Source organism: Lycium barbarum, chromosome 7, assembly GCF_019175385.1.
Source record: "Lycium barbarum isolate Lr01 chromosome 7, ASM1917538v2, whole genome shotgun sequence".
Classification (NCBI taxonomy): Eukaryota; Viridiplantae; Streptophyta; class Magnoliopsida; order Solanales; family Solanaceae; genus Lycium; species Lycium barbarum.
Genome location: NC_083343.1, coordinates 60,602,466 through 60,623,644, shown reverse-complemented (window position 1 = coordinate 60,623,644; position 21,179 = coordinate 60,602,466).

Genomic DNA, 21,179 nt, shown 5'->3' with positions numbered 1-21,179 from the left:
GGTCTTTATAGTGATCAGTTGTGTTACGATGGATTTTGCTCTGAAAGTATTCAGTGGTATGGTTCCTGTACTGTGATTTGAAGGTTTAAGAATACTTGGAACTAGCCAAGTTGGTTGTCGGTAAGATCAGTTTTGATGGAATTGCGTAGAGATCTCAGATGAATAAAGGATTCTTTCTGGCTAGAGTAAGTCATGGTATCAAATTTGTGGTGTGTGTGTTCAGGTGTTCTAAGAAATCGCGATGCAGAAAAGGGCCTTAGCAAGTGCAAAGGAAAGGTTAACAGAATCAGAATATCTTCCAGGTTCAGAATGGGCTATGGTTTGTGACCATGTTTCAAAGGATTGCGTTGCTTTGGGAAAGTGTTGTGAGGCCTATTGATCGCGTTCAAAGTTGCGATTTTATCAAATCAGAGGATTCGAGCAAAAGTAATTTGTTTATTCAAGGATTAGTTGAGAGGGAATTTGAATACGGAGATATGAAAACTGAAGCTTGAGCTAAGTTTAGAGAGTTGTGACTGGTAAAGTGAGCGATCGGGTTTTTCTGAATGTTACACCCAGCAAGGAGGGCAAGTGAGCCCGAGGTGTATTGGCCTATTTGAGACTATCCGTTCTATTGATCCTGTGTGTTATGAGTTAGTTTTTCACCAGGACAGTCAGGTTAGTTTTTCACCAGGCCGGTTAGGTGTTCATCCGGTCTTCCATGTTTCTATGTTGAAGAAGAGTGTTTCCAATAGTTCCTATATCATTCGTTTGGGTTTAGTTTTGTTTGATGAGAATCTTCCGTGTAAGGAAAAGTCTGACATACGTAGCCAATATTCTCAGTTATTTGCCGATTCAGGTACTTTCCCGTCCTCTCTTCCTTGTCGCTCTTGGACGAGCGATTATTTAATTGGTACCTAATGTAACGACCCGTTTGGTCGTTATTGTGTTTCCGACCCTTTTGATCCCTTTCTGAGCTTTATTAGCACTTATTTGACCCGCAGGGACCGTTTGCATGCTTTCTGAGGTCTTTGGATATGATTTGGGTGACTTTGTGGGAAGTTTGGGCTTAAAGCGAAAAAAAGTTGACTGAAAGTTGACTTTTGAGTAAACAAACCTTTTTCAGGAATCCGTTAATTTCGATATGTCTGAATGGTCATTTAGGGCTTGTGCTTATATTCGATTCGGCTCCCAATGCACTTGGGTGCATTTTGAGACTTAGGTTCAGAAGTTGAATTTGAGGTATCGGGGGTTGATTCGGTCAACGAGACCCCTTCTGAGGCCATGAGTGTGCTCGTAGCGTGCTTTTATGTAGGTCTACATAGCTGGTTTGTAAGCAGATGGTCTCGGGTAATAGTCGGAACATCAGATTGAATTGTGAACTTGAGTTTAAGATTCTAGTTTCTGGTGTCCGCTATGGCGACATCATTACCGCTATAGCGGCACCGAACAATTGTAAAAGCGGTGTAGAGAGGATCTGGGTAGACCGCCATAGCGGTCCCGATGCTGCAGAAGCAGTGATGACTGAATCTGTGACTTATAAGTGACTAAAACGCCAACCTCTTGTCATTATTTCATATTCATATCTTAAGGCTTGGGAGGCGATTTTTAGAGGGTTTTGGCTATTTCTTCACAAAGGTAGCTTCCTTGGTCTTAGAATCCTCCAGTTACTTCTATTAATCCTTAATCTAAGGTGTGAATCCCTAGAATCAAGAGGAATCAATTTTTGTTTTTCGTGAAAGTTTATAAAAATGGTTTAGACTCTCTAAGTTGTTCATGTTGACAAAAATTGGCTGGGTTATTTTAGAATTTGATATAGCTAAGGTTGTTAATCAAGAATCTTCCTTTATTAATGATAAATTCTTGAATTTGAAAGTTAGGGTTTATACCCAAAATTGAGGGTTTCACCTAGAATCCAAATTTGAGTATTTCATGAGTTAATCTAGCTTCTAATTGATGGGAATTGATCACCTAGAGTATGAATATCATGTTGAGACCTATAGATTCCTAATTTCATCTTTCTCGTTCCATAGGTTGGGGATTTGGGTCTTGAATAGAAGTAAGGTCTGAATGACGTTCTTCTTGATTCTAATTTCATGATTCGAATATGTTTACACTTCCATTATCTCGAGGCTCAAGGAAGGGAAAGACTAAGGTTGATTATTGGAGACTTTGTTGTTCGGCTCTCCAGGTAGGTTACAGTTTACCTTATGGTGAAACTTCGATTAGCGAAGCGTATGTTTAGACGATATTGTCGGAGAATGCATGTAAACCTTCGGGTATAAAGTTGGGTTGGATATTGTCTTAGGTTGGGCCTTGCTATATTATTTGGGGGCTAGCAACTCCGTTATGTTGTTGACTTATCTTGTTCTATTTACTTATTGGCTCGTTGCCATTTTGAGACATCGGATATTGGTGATTAGTGATATATCATGGCTATGATATTGTGGTACTTTACTTGATTGATATTGAGATGAGATTGGCGACTTCATTGTGGCTTATTAACATAATTATTGATATTACTTGTGTTGCCTGTGTGGTACTCTTTGGTGTTGAATTGGTTGTTGATATTACATTGCATCATATTCATACTCATTTCCATGATTCATTGATATTGCATGGTTATGGTACTGATGATAATAAGTGAGAGAGTGTAGCCTCTGAGGTTTCTACCGGAGAGCGTAAATGAAAGATTAGAGTCTGTGATCCAAGGTCATTTATCAGAGCGGACTGAGTGTACGTTGCCTAAGGTTTCTTGCCGGGAACGACTAAGTGTCTGATGCCCGAGGTCTTTCCCGGGATCATGAGAGTATCTGATGCTCGAGATCTTTTCCTGGATCATGGGAGTGGTACATTGGCTTCGTGGGTCACCTATGGGTTGTGCGGCCGAGATGTGATGTTCCATCGTCGGGGTACATGTGTACGGTGCATATGCATTGCAGTTATCCTACATGCATTTTTGCATTGCAGTGTACCTTTTGGTTTCCTATAATATCGTTGTAATATGATTATGATATACTAGTTCCGAATGGTTATACTCAGACTTGGCATAGTTGGGTTTAAATGCTATAACATAGGAGATGACTTGTTGTGATATGATTATGATATACTGGCTCGAAATGGTTATACTTAGACTTGGCACAGTTGGGTTTAGATGCTATAACATAGGAGATGACTTGTTGTGATATGATTGTGATATTGTCACAACCTATTTTCCCTAAGTCGTGCGGGCACTTAACTTTCTACCTCGATAAGCGAACCCCTCAACCCCACAATGAATAAATACATAAAAGAATGAAATTAATTAATGGAATAGAATAAATACGTAAGTCTTACGATATACATATATGTTATAGCCCGTACTTCGTACATTCAGATAATTCAAGATAATTGCGAGAAGTTAAGGGCAAGACTATGTTTCAAAATTATTTTAATATACAAGTTGTTTATTAGTATGGAAATGTTGAGAAAGGTCACGGGTAAAAAGGAAAATTCACAAGGTGGCTCCTGGAAATATTAAGGAAAGTTTGGGGTTGAAAGTGAATTATGGAAACTTATGATTCTTAAAATAAAATGGGCCAAGTGGCCGTGTGGTAGATGCTCATTTTGCTATTTGGAGGGACCATGTATATATATATATATATATATATATATATATATATATAGAAAGTGATGACAAATAAGGATATATTCATCTTTAATTTAAGGAAAGTTGGAGAAGCTTGGAGAAGGGGACATGTGTCCACCCTTCTATTTGTTGGAACTAATTATAAATATGGACAAGGCTTACATAGCAAGACATATAATTTGGAGAAGAAAGAAAAAGGGAAAGAGGGAGCATTCGGCCATGGCTTGGCCGAATATGAGCAATGGAAAATTGATCCAAAAAAAATTATTTCTTCTAGCTTTTCTACTAAATGGAAGGCCCTTATTAACATGGAGTAGTTATTGGAACAAGCAAAGCATTCATTTGGGCAATTCATAAGCCTAGCCGAATGAAGGAGTCAAGTGAAGAAGGTATGTATTCAATCTTCTTTCCCATGTGTTATGGATGATTTGTGAGTGTCGTAGCATGTAGAGATGGATGAAATTTATGAAATAGATGTATATGGGTGGTGGCCGAATGGGATTGTATGATGGTAGGATTTGATAAATTGATTTTACTTAGAATTTTAATTGTTGTTGTGGTAGATTCTATGATGAGAAATGAGGATTTAATGGTTAGAAATGAAGTTGTGATTGTTTGTGGATTATGGAAGAAGTTAGTGTGACATTAGTATGGTTTCTTATATTTGTAGGAATGATATTGCTAATGTGTAGGTTGTAAATATAATTCATGATTTGGAAGCGAGACATGTGTTGGAAGATTGTAAGTTAGGTTGTTGTGGTTGAATTTGAAAGAAGGAAATAGGTTGTTATTGTTCTTGTTGAACTTGGAAGGTGTCGGGTGAAGTAGTATGTTGATTGAGTCGTTTTGAATATTATGTGAATTGAATTGAATATAAATGAAATGTCGTTGAATTGTATGACAAAGGTTGTTAATGTTAGAATGCGTCTTGAATTGATTGTTGATGTTGTTGGTATGATTGTTGGTATTGTTGTGATAATTTTGCCGAGTTGAATTCTCGGATTGTTGATCGGTGATTTGGGCCGAGTTAGATTCTCGGGGATGGTGTATTTACAGGGGAGATGCTGCCGAAATTTCGGTAGAATATAAGTGAATTTGTTTGAAAGACTAAGACAAGTGTGTGATGATGTGTTTAATGCTTGTGTAAATCTTCTTGAATGTAGATTAGCGATAGTGAGCTGGGACAATTAAGCGTAACTAATAGGACGTGGAACAGGTATGTAAGGCTTACCCTTTCTTTCTTTTGGCATGATCTTTGTGAAACCAACACAACAAAGTATATGTATGATTTTAAAGAAATTCCTATTCTTGGAGCCACTAGGATGGCTAATGTTCCTGACTTCCGAAGAACTATTTTGCTATGTCTTGATACAAGTGTGTGGTTCCAAAAGCTTTATGTTGATTTGATCCATAGCAAACTCCGAGAGGTACTTGATATGACTATTGCTTTGATTTCCAAAAATGGCTTCTGAAACGTTCGTAGAAGGTTCTGTACTTGAAACGCTCATAACTTTCTTATACTAAGTCGGATTGACCCGAAACTTGTTTCTGAGCCTTCAGGTGTCGATTTATGTACGTACCCATCGAGTCTTGAAAATTTGTTCTATGTGCATATGTATATGAAGCGACGCCTTATGAGATTTATGATCTTATTCCATGTTCTCTTAACGCTGTGATTCGTTGCTAGTCTCATCTTATAATTATCGTTCCTTCAAGGTGAGACAAAGCGACCATGGTTATTCCATAATGTAATCGGAGGTTACCGACCTTACGTCACTCCGATGGATACATGACTTTCTTTGGGCTCTCATGCATGCTGCTTATATGATATATGTATATGATATATGTATGCATATGGGGAATATGGGGGAAAAGGGACATATGTTGCACTATAGACGCATTGCCACCTGGTCAGTTGGCGTAACTTATCATCCCGGACGCGGGACATATGTTGGGGAGCCGACGTTGTTCGGCGCTATGATATGTTCTATTTTCTATATATATGAACAAGAATTGTTTTTCAAAGAAAGCTAAGCATGCATGGCATCCGCCCTAAGAGACACTCAGATGTACATGTTACTCTTTTATCTCATGATATGCTCTATATTTCCATTCTGTTATTATTCAAATTTATATCCCTTACTATGTTACTATTCATGCCTTACATACTCAGTACATTGCTCGTACTGACCCGCTTTCTTCGGGGGCTGCGTTTCATGCCGCGCAGGTACACTCAGATGAGTAGAAGCTATTATAGAAGATGTTCCAGCGGAGTTGGCAAGCTCCATTTGCTCTGGAGTGTTGCCGGGTCAGAGTACTATGCTATGATGTCTTGTTCGAAGTTAGAGACTTTGCAGACAGAGTCGTGGGTGTAGTATGTCAGTCTTGAAAGCGGCTTCACCAGCCGATGTGTCTTTATATTTTATGTTACAGACCCCACATGACCACAGATTTTGTTTGAGTTGAGAACAACGAAAGAAAGATTCTAGAGGCTTAACTATGTTTTTCATTTCTTATTGATGTAAGAATCTAAAGAGATTAAGTATGTAATAAGAGTCAGCGGGTTCGCTCGGCTCCGAATATGGGGTCGGGTGCCTATCACACCCTAGTAAGGTTGGGGTGTGACAATATATATATATATATATATATATATATATATATATATATATATATATATATATATAAGTAGTAGAATAGTGCGGAATAATAATAACACCCTAGGGTCTAGTCTGAATAACGTAAGAGCATCTAAAGGGGAATTATACAAATCCGGAATACTAATACATAAGTGTCTATGTCTCTGAATAGAATAAGACATAAAGATAGAGAAGTCTTCAAGGCAGCGGACGGCCATGCTCACCTTGGAAACTCAAAGAGAAAGCTGAAGTGACTATCAGCCACGCGGCACGGAAGGGGATCCGACCTGATACTCTGCATTCATAAAAGAATGCATCAAGTGCAGGTCAGTACAAAACAACAGTACTGGTAGGAATCATCGCCCAACTAAGCATAGCTAACACAATCTAGATAATGAAGCAGATAAGCAGATAAACCAACAAGTATAAGTCACAATAATCGAATTCAAGTACACGCTATCGCCTAAGTAAAGCTTCAAACCCCAAAATGTGGCAAGTCTGAATATATCACGTTCGAACCCAACATCACAAATACAACACCAAAACATCTCAGAATCAAGCCATAATGCAATGTAATGCAATAATGTATGAATGTAATGCAATGTCATGCAAATGTTATGTACACATATACTCTAGACGGAAATATCGATGTCTCGGTATCACAACCCAGTGTGACTCGCAAAGTCTAAGCGTCACCCATCCCGGATCTTTCCCCAACAGACAGCGGGACTCGGGATCTTTTCCCAAAGGAGGTTCTCACCGGCACCACTCTGGGGGACCCACGGAGTCCATGCACTATCAATAATTCCGAAACATAACATCGGATATCGGCCATGCAATCAACGATTCCGGAATTAATCATCGGACATCGGCCATTCCACGTCGCTCAAGTAAAAGAGTTTTATCAAGTATCAATTTCACTCCATCAACGATTTCGGAACAAACATTGGACATCGGCCATCTTACGTCACTCAAGTAAAAGAGTTTTATCATGTATCAACAGTATCACAATAGTGTATCATTAAAATGAGAGTGCGTGCAATGCATGAATCAACATCAACAATCATGCTCAATATCACAAGTACCAACAGTGGGTACACCAACAATATAACCGAATCTCATGTACCAACAGTGGATACGCCAACAATATATCCGAGTACAAATACCAACAGTGGGTATGCCAACAATATCATAATCAAGATGATAAAATAGAATCTGATATCTATCAACAACTCATGCCATCAAGCCGGCACAATAGAACAATCAAATCAATCATAATGGGTTGGCTAGCCCCAACACACAACAGGGCCCAACCTAAGGTAATATCCAACCCGACTTCATACCCGAAGGTTCACATGCTATCTCCAACAATATAATCTAAATATGTGTTTCGCTATAGGAAATCTCACCGAAGGTAAGCCATAACTTACTTGGATGGCCGAACCGCAACACTAAATGTTACACCTCGAAAAAAATTTCGTTCAGGCACAGTGAATAGACTGATGAATGGCACGACGTATACGACGTTTTGATAAGTAAGAAATGACGTTCGATGATTCTAAATGAGATTTCAAAAACATGTGAAGTAGGAGACGGAAGTTGTTAAAGAGGGCAAGAACAAGCAAAATTTACGTCCAAAAATATCTCCAAAATATCTCCAAGAAATGATCCCCAAAGCTCTAATTTCGAAATGGCAAATAATGAGGCTCTAAGGGCTTTTAACACTTCATTAATTTTATAAACTGCCCGTCACACGCTTTAGCGGCACTGGGACCCCCCAGCGGTGCCGCTTCCACGGTCAGTTGACCACTTTAGTAGTCAAGGAAAAAGCCATTGGACCGCTCCAGCGGTACTGCTGCCACAGTGCTGGTGCCGCCAAAGCGGGCACCGGGCACCAGAAAACTCCCCAAGTTTCACCAATTGATCCGATTTTGGGACTAGTTTCCGGCTCATATCGTACACATAGACACACATAAAAACACGCTATGAATGTGCCCGTGGCCTCGGAATTCCCAACGGAGCTCTCGTTGACCGAATCAACCTCCGGTGCCTTAATTCTAATTTTCAAACCCAAGTCCCAAAATGCAACTGAGTGCATTGGGTACCGAACCAAATACACGCTCAAGTTTTAAATGAGCATCCAGACCTCTCAGAGTCGACGAAATTTCGAAAAAGGTTCGTCTACCCAAAAGTCAACTTTGGGTCAATCATTTTTCACTTTAAGCCTATATTTCACAAAAGTTGCCCGAATTCGATCTAGACTCCTCAAAAAGCGCGCCAACGGTCCCTTTAGGTAAAAATTGTACTAATCAATGCTAAAAAAAGGGCGAAAATGTCGAAAGGACTATAATGACAAAACTGGTCGTTACATCAGATACCAATTAGACCGACGCTCGTCCTCGAGCAAAGAAAAGAAAAGAAACGTGGAAATACCTAAATCAGTAAACAACTGAGGATATCGGCTACGCATGTCGGACTCAATTTCCCAAGTAGCCTCCTCAACAGGACGGTGCTTCCATTGCACCTTCATAGAAGCAATATTGTTCTACCTCAACTTTCGAACCTGCCTATCGAAGATCGCGATAGGCTCGTACTCATAAGTTAAATTCTCATCAAGCAATATAGAATCCCAACGAACAATGTAGATACCGTCGGGATGATACTTCTTCAGTATCGAAACATGAAATATAGGATGAACTCTCGCTAAGCCTGGCGGCAATTCCAACTCAAAAACTACATCACCCATACAGTTAACAATCTGAAATGGGCCAGTATACCTAGGGCTCAACTTGCCCCTCTTACCAAACCTCATAACACCCTTCATGGGTTAAACCTTCAATAGAACCTGGCCACCAATAGATAACTCCAAATCTCGGACCTTCCTGTCCGTATGCATCTTTTGCCGACTCTGAGCTGCCAAAAGCTTGGCCTGAATACCTCACACTCTATCAAGGGACTCTCTTAATAAATTTGTACTCCATGGCCGAGCGTCGATCCTATCAAACCAACCAATCAGAGATCTATATCTCCTACCATGCAAAGCCTCAAAAGGAGCCATACCAATACTCGAATGATAACTTTTATTGTACGCAAACTCTACCAAGGGAAAGTGCAGATCCCAATGACCATCAAAATTAATAACAAATGCTCTCAACATGTCCTCGAGCACCTGAATGGTCCGCTCGGACTGGCCATCGGTCTGGGGATGAAAGGTTGTACTAATATCCAATCGGGTACCCAACTCCTCATGAAACGGCCTCCAGAAATGGGAAGTGAAAATAGTACCCCCATTAGATACGACAAAAATAGGGACCCCATGCAATCTCACAATATCACGAATGTACATCTTAGCTAACATCTCCACAGTATAGGAAACCTGGATTGGAACAAAGTGAGCGAACTTAGTTAACCGATCAACTATCACCCAAATAGAATCAAACTTGACAAGGGTCTTCGAAAGACCCGTGAAAAAATTCATGGTAATTCTCTCCCACTTCTACTCGGGAATTGGCATCCTCTAAAGCACCCCACCGGGTCATTGGTGCTCACGCTTTACCTGCTAAAAATTCCCATACTTATCCACATAATCAACTATATCTCTCTTCATCCGACGCCACCAATAGTGTTGTCTCAAATCACGGTACATCTTAGTCACCCCAGATGAATGGAATGGCGAGAACTATGAGCCTTAGACAAAATCAACTGAATAAAATCATCAACATGAGGAATGCACACACGTCCTCTAATCCTCATAATGCCCTTAGAATCAATCATGGCCTCCTTGTCCTCACCTCTCAAAATTCTACCTCAAATCTTGCTCAACTGAGCATCTTCAAACTGATGAGTCCTGATCTGATCCAACAAAGACAACCTCGCCTCTATACAAGCCAAAATCTTGCTCAGGGCTGAAATATCAAGTCGAACGAAACTAATGGCCAGAGTCTGAGCGTCCATGGCCAACGAACGCTCGAAAATAATCAATCGGGCTAAACTCTCCATACTCATTGCCTTGTGACTCAAAGCATCATCTACCACATTGGATTTCTTGGGATGGTACAAAATAGAGATGTTATAGTCCTTCAGGAGCTCCATCCATCGGTGCTGCCTGGAATTAAAATCTCTCTGGGTAAACATATTGTCACGACCCAACCCCGTAGGCCGTGACTAGTACCCGATCTGGGCACCCAAACACATCTATCCAATGCTATCTCAAATGTTGACAAACGCATTCAAGTAGAAAGCAGAAGCCGTCAAGGCTATATTTCAAATTTAGATAATTTCCAGAAAAATTTCGGCAGAGTTTCCTTTGTTTTACAGACTATCCAAAATAACCCTGCGCACAGAAAATACCAACAAAGGCTACACCGGCCAACAAAGCAACATGTAAACATATGCGGACCGGCCGCCGCGGCGAGTGGGATCGCCCCAAACACAACATATACACACATCCGTACAGAAAGACCCTAACCCACAAACACATCTACAGGCCTCTAACAGACATACAGAATCATATGACGGGACAGGGCCCCGCCGTACCCAGAATTACCATACGTACAGAATATACAGATGTCAGAAGATATATACCAAAAGTACACGCTCCGGATCAAAGGAGCTCTCCAAAATAGCAGAATCTGTGCCCTAGACTGGCGGCGTATCACCGGGTGCGTCTGTACCTGCGGGCATGTAACGGAACCCCCGAAGAACCGGGGGTCAGTACGAAAAATGTACCGAGTATGTAAAACAGAAACATAACAAACATAATCATAGTCTGAACCGGAAGCACAAAAATATAGCGGACAGAACAATAAATCAAACGGACGGACAGGATCATGGTCCAGACGGACGGGCAGAATCACAATCTATACGGACAGACAGAATCAGAATCCATACGGACAGACAGAATCATAACAGGGCACAGGAATATGGTTGCCACTCCTGTCTTTGGCGCCACAACATATCATATTTCAGAAGATTTCATATCTTCGAACATCTCCGTCACATAACACATCATATCATAACCACGGTAACCCCGGGGACAGATCACACGCCGGGAAACCGGACACATCATACTTCGTAACATATACACGGTAACCGGGGACGGACATATACCACAGTACCCCGGAACCGGACACATCATACTTCGGAATTCATACATGGGACCCGGCCCCCGACTAGGGACTCGGCGGCCCATCCGCACCGGGATCCGGTGAAAGGAAGCTTTGAGACATCCACGAACAGATTAATGAGAAACCACATACATACGGATCGTTATACCGACTCAATCAAACTGAAGTAGGACAAATGGCGAGTCAAATCAGAGTATTCGGATAGTATGCATAATACGCGCCTATGTCCTACTTGGGAAGGCATGACAAATTATTATCAGGATCAGATTCTCAGATGTCCAGAAATCATTTTGTAAGATTTGCATAAAAATAGTCATTTCATAATCACAATAATAGTCCAGATGTTTTTTGAGAAAATCGGACAGAACCAAAGTAATTAAGGTTATACAGAAGGCATCGGGCCTTGTGGGCCCGCCTCGGACCAACTCGAGGCGACATATGTAAATTACTGATAATAGACCTTATGAGGTCATCCATAGTCATTTGGAGGTATTCCGACTCCGTTTAGGAAAGTTTTATACAAAAGTTCACTTTAGGGACAAGTTATAAGAGAAATGATTCAATTTTACTGAAGGAATTGGAGCGGATTTCCATCTCGAATTCCGAGGAACGGAGTCGTATTTAAGGCTCGCGGCCGAGCCTATTACATTCAGAACATGCCTAAGAATAAAGGGGAAGGCTTTACATACCTTTGTTATGGTTTACGCTCGTTCAATCTCAATTCCCGTTTCGTCCAAAAACTGCAAATGGTCACTTTTACCCATTACTTTTCATGAGACTTAAAAATTTCAATCTTAGCCAACACTTGTCTATAAAAATTTGGGCAGCATCTCCCCCATACATATAGCATCCTCGAGATTCAAACTCGGCCAAAACAATCAACAACATCAACAATTATCATAATTCACAATATACGCAATTAGTCTATTTTATGACATAATGCAATAATCCTCATTTCGACTTCACACTTCCGAATCAATACCAACATACTTTTATTCATTACTAATCAAAGTCATAACAATACCATTCGGAAGCATATCATACATTTCTACAACATATGCACGAGATATACACAAGACATACAAAACATGCAAACTTTCCATCAAAGCCATAACTTATCCAATTCTCCTAATCTTTAACATACACGTTCATAACACATTTCTGTTTTCCAAGTTCATCAACATTAATCATAATTGCGCCTTAACCACTTCATTTTCTTAATTTCATAAGATCATACCAAAACGACATACTTTCCGACAACAACTTAACAACAAATTCTTCATGTTAGCTTAACCCATTATTCTTCCATCTACTTCACAAAGCCATAACAACACAATTAACATACTAACAAAATTTAATTCACCTTCCATCATTAACATACACCACACGGCCACACACTATAATTTCCAACTTCCACTAATTCATTCAACTTTCATTTCTAATACAAATTCCACCCTATCCACAACTAGAATACAACATAAAAATTTAACTCATCACACTTATATATTTACATACACACACGGCCACAACACAACACACACCACACGGCTTGCACTTGCACATCACAACTCCACAATTCTCATCTAATTCTAATCATCATAACATATATACTTATTCCATAGCATGAGACATAGAATCCATACCTTTCCTTCTATTACCAACTTTCCGCAAACGTGGTTCTTTCGCCAAACTAATTATACCACGTTGAAGAGCGTCTTGAGCTTGTTACTCATTCAATAAAAACAAGATTTTTGGATTGATATTGAAGGCTAGAAATTTTTTTTTCTTTCCTCTTCTTTCTTTCCTTGGAGCCGAATTGCTCTTTTTTTTTATTTTTTTTATTTTTCCTTTGTTTTCTTGAAACTTCTAGGGCTAAGGATCCTTTTATAATTAATTGGCACATGCCAATTTAATTAAAACATGGGCTTGGGCCATGGTATGGCCGGCCACCCCCTAAATCTGGGCTCCAATTTTCTTATTTTATTTTGAGCCCAATTCATTAAAATCTCGTTTTGTAATTTTCGAAATAAATTTCCAAAATTCCAACTTTGCCCCTTGGCCTCCCTCCGCATTTCACACCAACAATTTCATAGCCAACACACTCATACTAAATAAGGTTCAAATATAGCCTCAATCCTTCCAAGTAAAAAAAATATCTCGAACTTTCCGAATATGCAAAAACGCCGGATATAACATCCTCCCCCCCTTTAGAACATTTGTCCTCGAATGTTCGTCTGACCTTAGGGGGTCTCATAACACTTCGGGGAGGTTCCTTTCTTTCCTTCAAAATTCTTTTCAATGTTACAATTGCCATCAACATCTTTCACCTCTTATCACACTCTTCGGATGCTTACAACGTTATCGTATTCCTACGTCATATCAAACAAATTCATAACTAGAGCCAGACGTACGGAAGAATATCAGACAGATTCATAATCAGAGTCAGATGTACTGAACTATGGCGGATAGATTCGTAGTCAGAATCAGATGTATGGAATTAGGTCAGACAGATCCGTGATCAGAGTCAGACATACAGAGACGCATCAGACAGATTTGTGATCAGAGTCGGACGTACAGAGGCATATCAGACAGAACGTGATCAGATTTAGAAATACAGAGGCATAATAGGCAGACTCTTGTCAAGATCAGGGGCGTAGAAGTATAGCAGACAGAATTTTGATTAGAATCAGACCGTTTCCACTAATGCTTCAGCGATTTACGAAAATTTCCCTTGTCGACGCTTCGTTACTCATTTACCGGTCCGTTCCCCAAGTTTGCACACAAATAGTTTTATGTGCTGCTTGTCGGCTCTTTCTACTATCCGTACTTATTTTCTTTCCTTTAGGTCATCCCAGTGTCCCCATTTACCTCTTATAGCAGTATTTACGAAAATTGGGTATACTTCCCAGGGGGTCACCCATCCCAGAATTGCCCTGGCCCTAGCACGCTTAACCTCGAAACTTTCATGCATTTTGACGCGTTAGGGCTGGTATAATTTCGTCGACAGCCCCGCACAACCTTTGTCACATAATTCAGGGCAGATCGGGGTCTTAATAAATTTTTGGAAAATTCTCATAGTGGGTCCCACCCCGGGCTAAACCATACAATTACCATATCGCCCTTCCGAATTCTCGGTGTCTACCAAGTTGACAATTACCTTACGATTACTAATACCCAGAAGTATAAAATCACGTAATGTAATAAAATACAGACTTGTCCATACACATATCCCTCAAGAAAGAATCGCTAGCATACCTGGGTGTGCACTTGAAGACGCTCCTGGGTCCTGCCGGCCGGTCAAAGCAAATACGCGGTTCGAAGGACCGCTGTAACCAGAAGCTGCACCTCGACCTCGGCCACGACTCGCTGGTGCTGGTGCTCCTCGCCCTGTGGGGCGTATGGCTGCCGAAGGAGAAGACGAGCCAGCAACTGACCCGGTAAGCTGGGCTGAACCACCTGGACCACCCCTATACGGACACTCTCTCATCGAATGGCCTTGTTGGCCACAAGAAAAGCAGGCACCAGTGGCACGATAACACTCACCAGGGTGATGCCTCCTGTAATAAGGACACCGAGGTATGGGTGGCCCCATCTGACTGAAACTCCTATTTACTCGCGAACTCGAAGCCATGGAGTCTTGTCCCGAGAACTGTGGGGGCGTACTGTGTGCTGGCTGGGACGAATACCTGTTACCCTGCCGCTGAGAAAACTCACTCTGAAATCCCCCTGAGTACCCAGCCGATCTGGCTCTCTTAGGCCGGCTCCCGTCATGGCCCCTATCAGGCCGACGTTCCCTACACCGGTCCTCCATGCCCTGGGCGTATGCCTGCACCCGGGCAACATGCATCCCTGGCTGAGAAGCCATCGCCAAGCACCCATCGATCAAATAAGGGTCTAGCCCCATCACATACCGATGCACCCTATCGGCCATCTCGGCTACTATAGCGGGTTCATACCTAGCCAACGAGTCGAACTCTAGGCTATACTCTCGAACACTTCTACCGTTCTGTTTCAGATGCAAGAATCGATCAACCCTGGCTCTCCGTAGCTCTGGAGGTAGAAAATGATCAAGAAAGGCCTTAGTAAACTCGGCCCATACTGCTGGGGAAGCGTCGTCACCCCTGGATAGCTGCCAGGACTCATACCAGTTCGCCGCTACCTCATATAACCGATACGAAGCCAACTCGACGGACTCAGTCGGCGAAGCCTTAATCAACTGTATCGTTCTCTCCATTTTTCTAATAAACTCCTGGGGGTCCTCTTCGGGTTTTGTCCCGGAGAATTCTGGAGGATTACATGTCAAGAACTCACGAGCCCTGGAGCTTTCATATCTGTCCGAACGACCACCCCCAAATCCATGCCTATGAACCTGCTCCGTCATCAGTGTGGTCAATAACTGAACCGCATCTCGCAAAGCCCTGTTCTCCGCCCCTGGCTGTGGAGCTTGAGGCTCGGGCACTGGAACCCTGGGAGCTCGCGGTGGAGCCGCCCCCTGTGCTGCAGCTGTGGCTGCTCCAAGTCCCCCCGATACTAGTGGCGTAACAGAACTAGACGTCGAAGGCACAACATTTGGCTCAATCTGGGTACGAGCCCTAGTAGTTACCTGAGCTCGGCTGGTCTCACCTGCCGCTGTAGACTTGCCCTTCTGGGCGGCTGTTGCCTTCTTAGGAGGCATCGCTGAAAACATAACAAATCGTTAGGAGGGGATCATCCTACTAATACAGTTCTATCGCACGATCTAAGATCCAAAGAGGGGTAACATCCTAGATGCCCTGTAGCCTCCTGTTTATAGATGTGGTGCACAACACACCAATAAACAAGACTCTACTAGACACGGCCTGTAGACATACCGAGGACTAACCGCTCTGATACCACTTCTGTCACGACCCAACCCCATAGGCTGTGACTAGTACCCGATCTGGGCACCCAAACACATCTATCCAATGCTATCTCAAATGTTGACAAACGCATTCAAGTATAAAGCAGAAGCCGTCAAGGCTATATTTCAAATTTAGATAATTTCCAGAAAAATTTCGGCAGAGTTTCCTTTGTTTTACAGACAATCCAAAATAACCCTGCGCACAGAAAATACCAACAAAGGCTACACCGGCCAACAAAGCAACATGTAAACATATGCGGACCGGCCGCCGCGGCAAGTGAGATCGCCCCAAACACAACATATACACACATCCGTACAGAAAGACCCTAACCCACAAACACATCTACAGGCCTCTAACAGACATACAGAATCATATGACGGGACAGGGCCCCGCCGTACCCAGAATTACCATAAGTACAGAATATACAGATGTCAGAAGATATATACCAAAAGTACACGCTCCGGATCAAAGGAGCTCTCCAAAATAGCAGAATCTGTGCCCTAGACTGGCGGCATATCACCGGGTGCGTCTGTACCTGCGGGCATGTAACGCAGCCCCCGAAGAACCGGGGGTCAGTACGAAAAATGTACCGAGTATGTAAAGTTGAAACATAACAAACATAATCATAGTCTGAACCGGAAGCACAGAAATATAGCGGACAGAACCATAAATCAAACGGACGGACAGGATCATGGTCCAGACGGACGGGCAGAATCACAATCCATACGGACAGACAGAATCAGAATCCATACGGACAGACAGAATCATAACAGGGCACAGGAACGTGGTCGCCACTCCTGTCTTTGGCGCCACAACATATAATATTTCAGAAGATTTCATATCTTCGAACATCTCCGTCACGTAACACATTATATCATAACCACGGTAACCCCGGGGACAGATCACACGCCGGGAAACCGGACACATCATACTTCGTAACATATACACGATAACCGGGGACGGACATATACCACAGTACCTCGGAACCGGACACATCATACTTCGGAATTCATACATGGGACCCGGCCCCCGACAAGGGACTCGGCAGCCCATCCGTACGATATAAACCGGCCCGGGATCCGGTGAAAGGAAGCTTTGAGACATCCACGAACAGATTAATGAGAAACCACATACATACGGATCGTTATACCGACTCAATCAAACTGAAGTAGGCCAAATGGCGAGTCAAATCAGAGTATTCAGATAGTATGCATAATACGCGCCTATGTCTTACTTGGGAAGGCACGACAGATTATTATCAGGATCAGATTCTCAGATGTCCAGAAATCATTTTGTAAGATTTGCATAAAAATAGTCATTTCATAATCACAATAATAGTCCAGATGTTTTCTGAGAAAATCGGACAGAACCAAAGTAATTAAGGTTATACAGAAGGCATCGGGCCTTGTGGGCCCGCCTCGGACCAACTCGAGGCGACATATGTAAATTACTGATAATAGACCTTATGAGGTCATCCATAGTCATTTGGAGGTATTCCGACTCTGTTTAGGAAAGTTTTATACAAAAGTTCACTTTAGGGACAAGTTATAAGAGAAATGATTCAATTTTACTGAAGGAATTGGAGCGGATTTCCATATCGAATTCTGAGGAACGGAGTCGTATTTAAGGCTCGCGGCCGAGCCTATTACATTCAGAACATGCCTAAGAATAAAGGGGAAGGCTTTACATACCTTCGTTATGCTTTACGCTCGTTCAATCTCAATTCCCGTTTCGTCCAAAAACTGCAAGTGGTCACTTTTACCCATTACTATTCATGAGACTTAAAAATTTCAATCTTAGCCAACACTTGTCTATAAAAATTTGGGCAGCATCTCCCCCATACATATAGCATCCCCGAGATTCAAACTCGGCCAAAACAATCAACAACATCAACAATTATCATAATTCACAATATACGCAATTAGTCTATTTTATGACATAATGCAATAATCCTCATTTCGACTTCACACTTCCGAATCAATACCAACATACTTTTATTCATTACTAATCAAGGTCATAACAATACCATTCGGAAGCATATCATACATTTCTACAACATATGCACGAGATATACACAAGACATACAAAATGTCACGACCCAACCCCGTAGGCCGTGACTAGTGCCCGATCTGGGCACCCGAACGCATCTACCCAATGCTATCTCAAATTGTATCAAACGCATCCTAGTATAAAGCAGAAGCCGACAAGGCTTTATTTCCAATTTAGATAATTTCCAGAAAAATTTCGGCAGAGTTTCCTTTGTTTTACGGACTATCCCACATACCCTGCACGCAGAAAATACCAACAAAGGCCACACAGGGCCAACAGAGTGACATCTAAATATATGCGGATCGGCCGCCGCGGCGAATGGGATCGCCCAAACACAACACATACACATATCTGTACAGAAAGAACCCAACCCACAAACATGTCCACTGACCTCTAAACAGACCGACAGAATCATATGACGGGACAGGGCCCCGCCGTACCCATGAACGAGAATATACATATATAGAAGTGACAGACTATACCAAAAGATGGCTCTGAATAAAAGAGCGCTCCAAAAATAGCAGAATGAGATCCTAAGCGGATGGATCAGCAAACCTATCGTCGGTACCTGCGCGGCATGAAAACGCAGCCCCCGAGGAAAGGGGGTCAGTACGAAATATGTACTGAATATCTAAAGCCTGAGTTACAGAAACAAAATCATAACTGGTGCAGAACATACAGAAAGTAAACGGAAAATCCAAAGTATCAGATACATATTTCACAAACATGCAGAGTGTGTACATAACATATGTCATATCAAATCCGGCCCCTGCCAAGGGACTCGGCAGACAGAACATGGCCACCCTCCCGACGCTGGTGCCACAACACAGAAGAATCAGAATAGGGGCATAACCCCGTAACATAATATGTCATATCAGATGGCCATAGTAAATCATATCAGAACAAACGTACATGGCACAGCATACTCCACAAACCCATGTACGCGTATACCTGCCCCCTCACATCGAGGCACGACGAACAATGCAGGGGATTACGCTTGACAACATATCCTGGCCCGGGCTCAGTGTGGGAAACATTGGGGCATCCACGAATAGAGTAGTGAGAAACTAAATGCAGTTAAAATATCATAAATATTTTCAGAGACTCGATGAGGCATATTAATGACAAACAAATCCAATGAAGTCAGACGGAGTTATAATACGTGGGGTTCGGATGTCATAAAGAATTACAGAAGCATAATCTTTCTGAAATCGTTCCGGGTGCCAAAACAATTTATAAGACTTAATGGAATATTTAAAACAGTTTATGTTTAGTAATTAAAAGAGTAGTTAGGACATTTCTTTCAAAAACTGCTCGAAAACAAGCCTTAAGTACAATAACGGTAAAACCGGGAATAGTGGGCCCACCTCGGGACAAGCAAGGCGGTGGGCTCAAATTACGCATTTTTATGCTTATGAGGTCACCTAGAAAGACTCTAGGGCATTCCGTAGTTTTCTAGACCATTTGGGGAAAATATGCATAATTCTCCAAAAAGGACTCTTAAGGTGTTCAATTCCATTGAATGAAAATGCGACAATTTCAATCGCGGATTCCGATGAACAGAATAATCCCCGAGGCGTAAATCCAAGCCTAGTACATCTAGGACATGCCAAGAGAAGAATCGGGATAGCTTTACATACCTTTTGAGCTTTTTATACCTTTCCAAACTCAGTTCCCGTTTCGTCAGAAATCTGCAAATGGTCATATTTACCAATTGTAAATTATGGATTCTACGAATTCACTTAAGTTCACATTTGTCTACCGAAATTTCGGCAGCACCTCCCCTATACATGTAGCACCCCCGAGAATTCAACTCGGCCCAAAACAATCAACAACAACCCAATAACAATACCAACAACAACAACGCTCACAATATAACACAATATAACCTAACTAGTTCTACCTTGCGACATACTACGATAACTTCCATTCCGACTTCACACTTCCAACCCAAGTTCAATGTTTTCATATTTAACATTAATCAAGATCATCACCATATAGTTTAGAAGCATTTCATATCATTTATTCAAAATATTCATACGATATACATAATATACAACTTTCCGCTAAGGTCATAATTCATTCAAAACTTCTAATCTTTGGCATACATATTCATAACATGATTCCATCTTCCAAATCTATCCATGATCATCATAATTTGCAACCTAACAACTTCGTTTTTCATAATGTCATAAAATTGTACTAAGCGACATAAGTTTCTACATTCCGTTTCAATACAAACTTACGTCATTTTATCTTCATTTACGAGCAAGGATTCCTACAACTCAACTAACACACCAAATAAATTAATTCATTGCCATCTTCCCAACACCATACCACACGGCCAACTTCTATATTCCAACTTCCACCAAATTTATTGAACTTTCCTTTCCAATGTGAATTCCACCATAAACATAACTAGAATACAACATAATTTTAAGTCACCATATATATACAACAACAGGCATACACGGCTAGACGCTATATCCCAAAACCACTTTGAAATCTTCCATATTTCTATACTTTCAACTCATTTCTACATACTACAACACAAACAAGACTTCATAACACAATAAAAAGGAATGAATCCTTACCTTTTTCTCTAGTCTTCTTCACTTGGGTATATGATCAAATTGATGAACCAATGGCTCCTTCCTCCAAAACAACTACACCACATTGCAAAGGGACCTTGAATTAGTAGGAATTCAACAAGAAATTAATTTTTGAAGCAAGATTTTTGATGGTAAATTTTCTATGGCCAAACCCGAAATGGGTTCCTTGTCTTGCTCTTGGTTTTTTTCTTCTTTCTCTTGAAACTTCTAATAGATGACAACTAATATAATATGGTCCCTTTATTAACTTGTCACATGACCAAGCACAT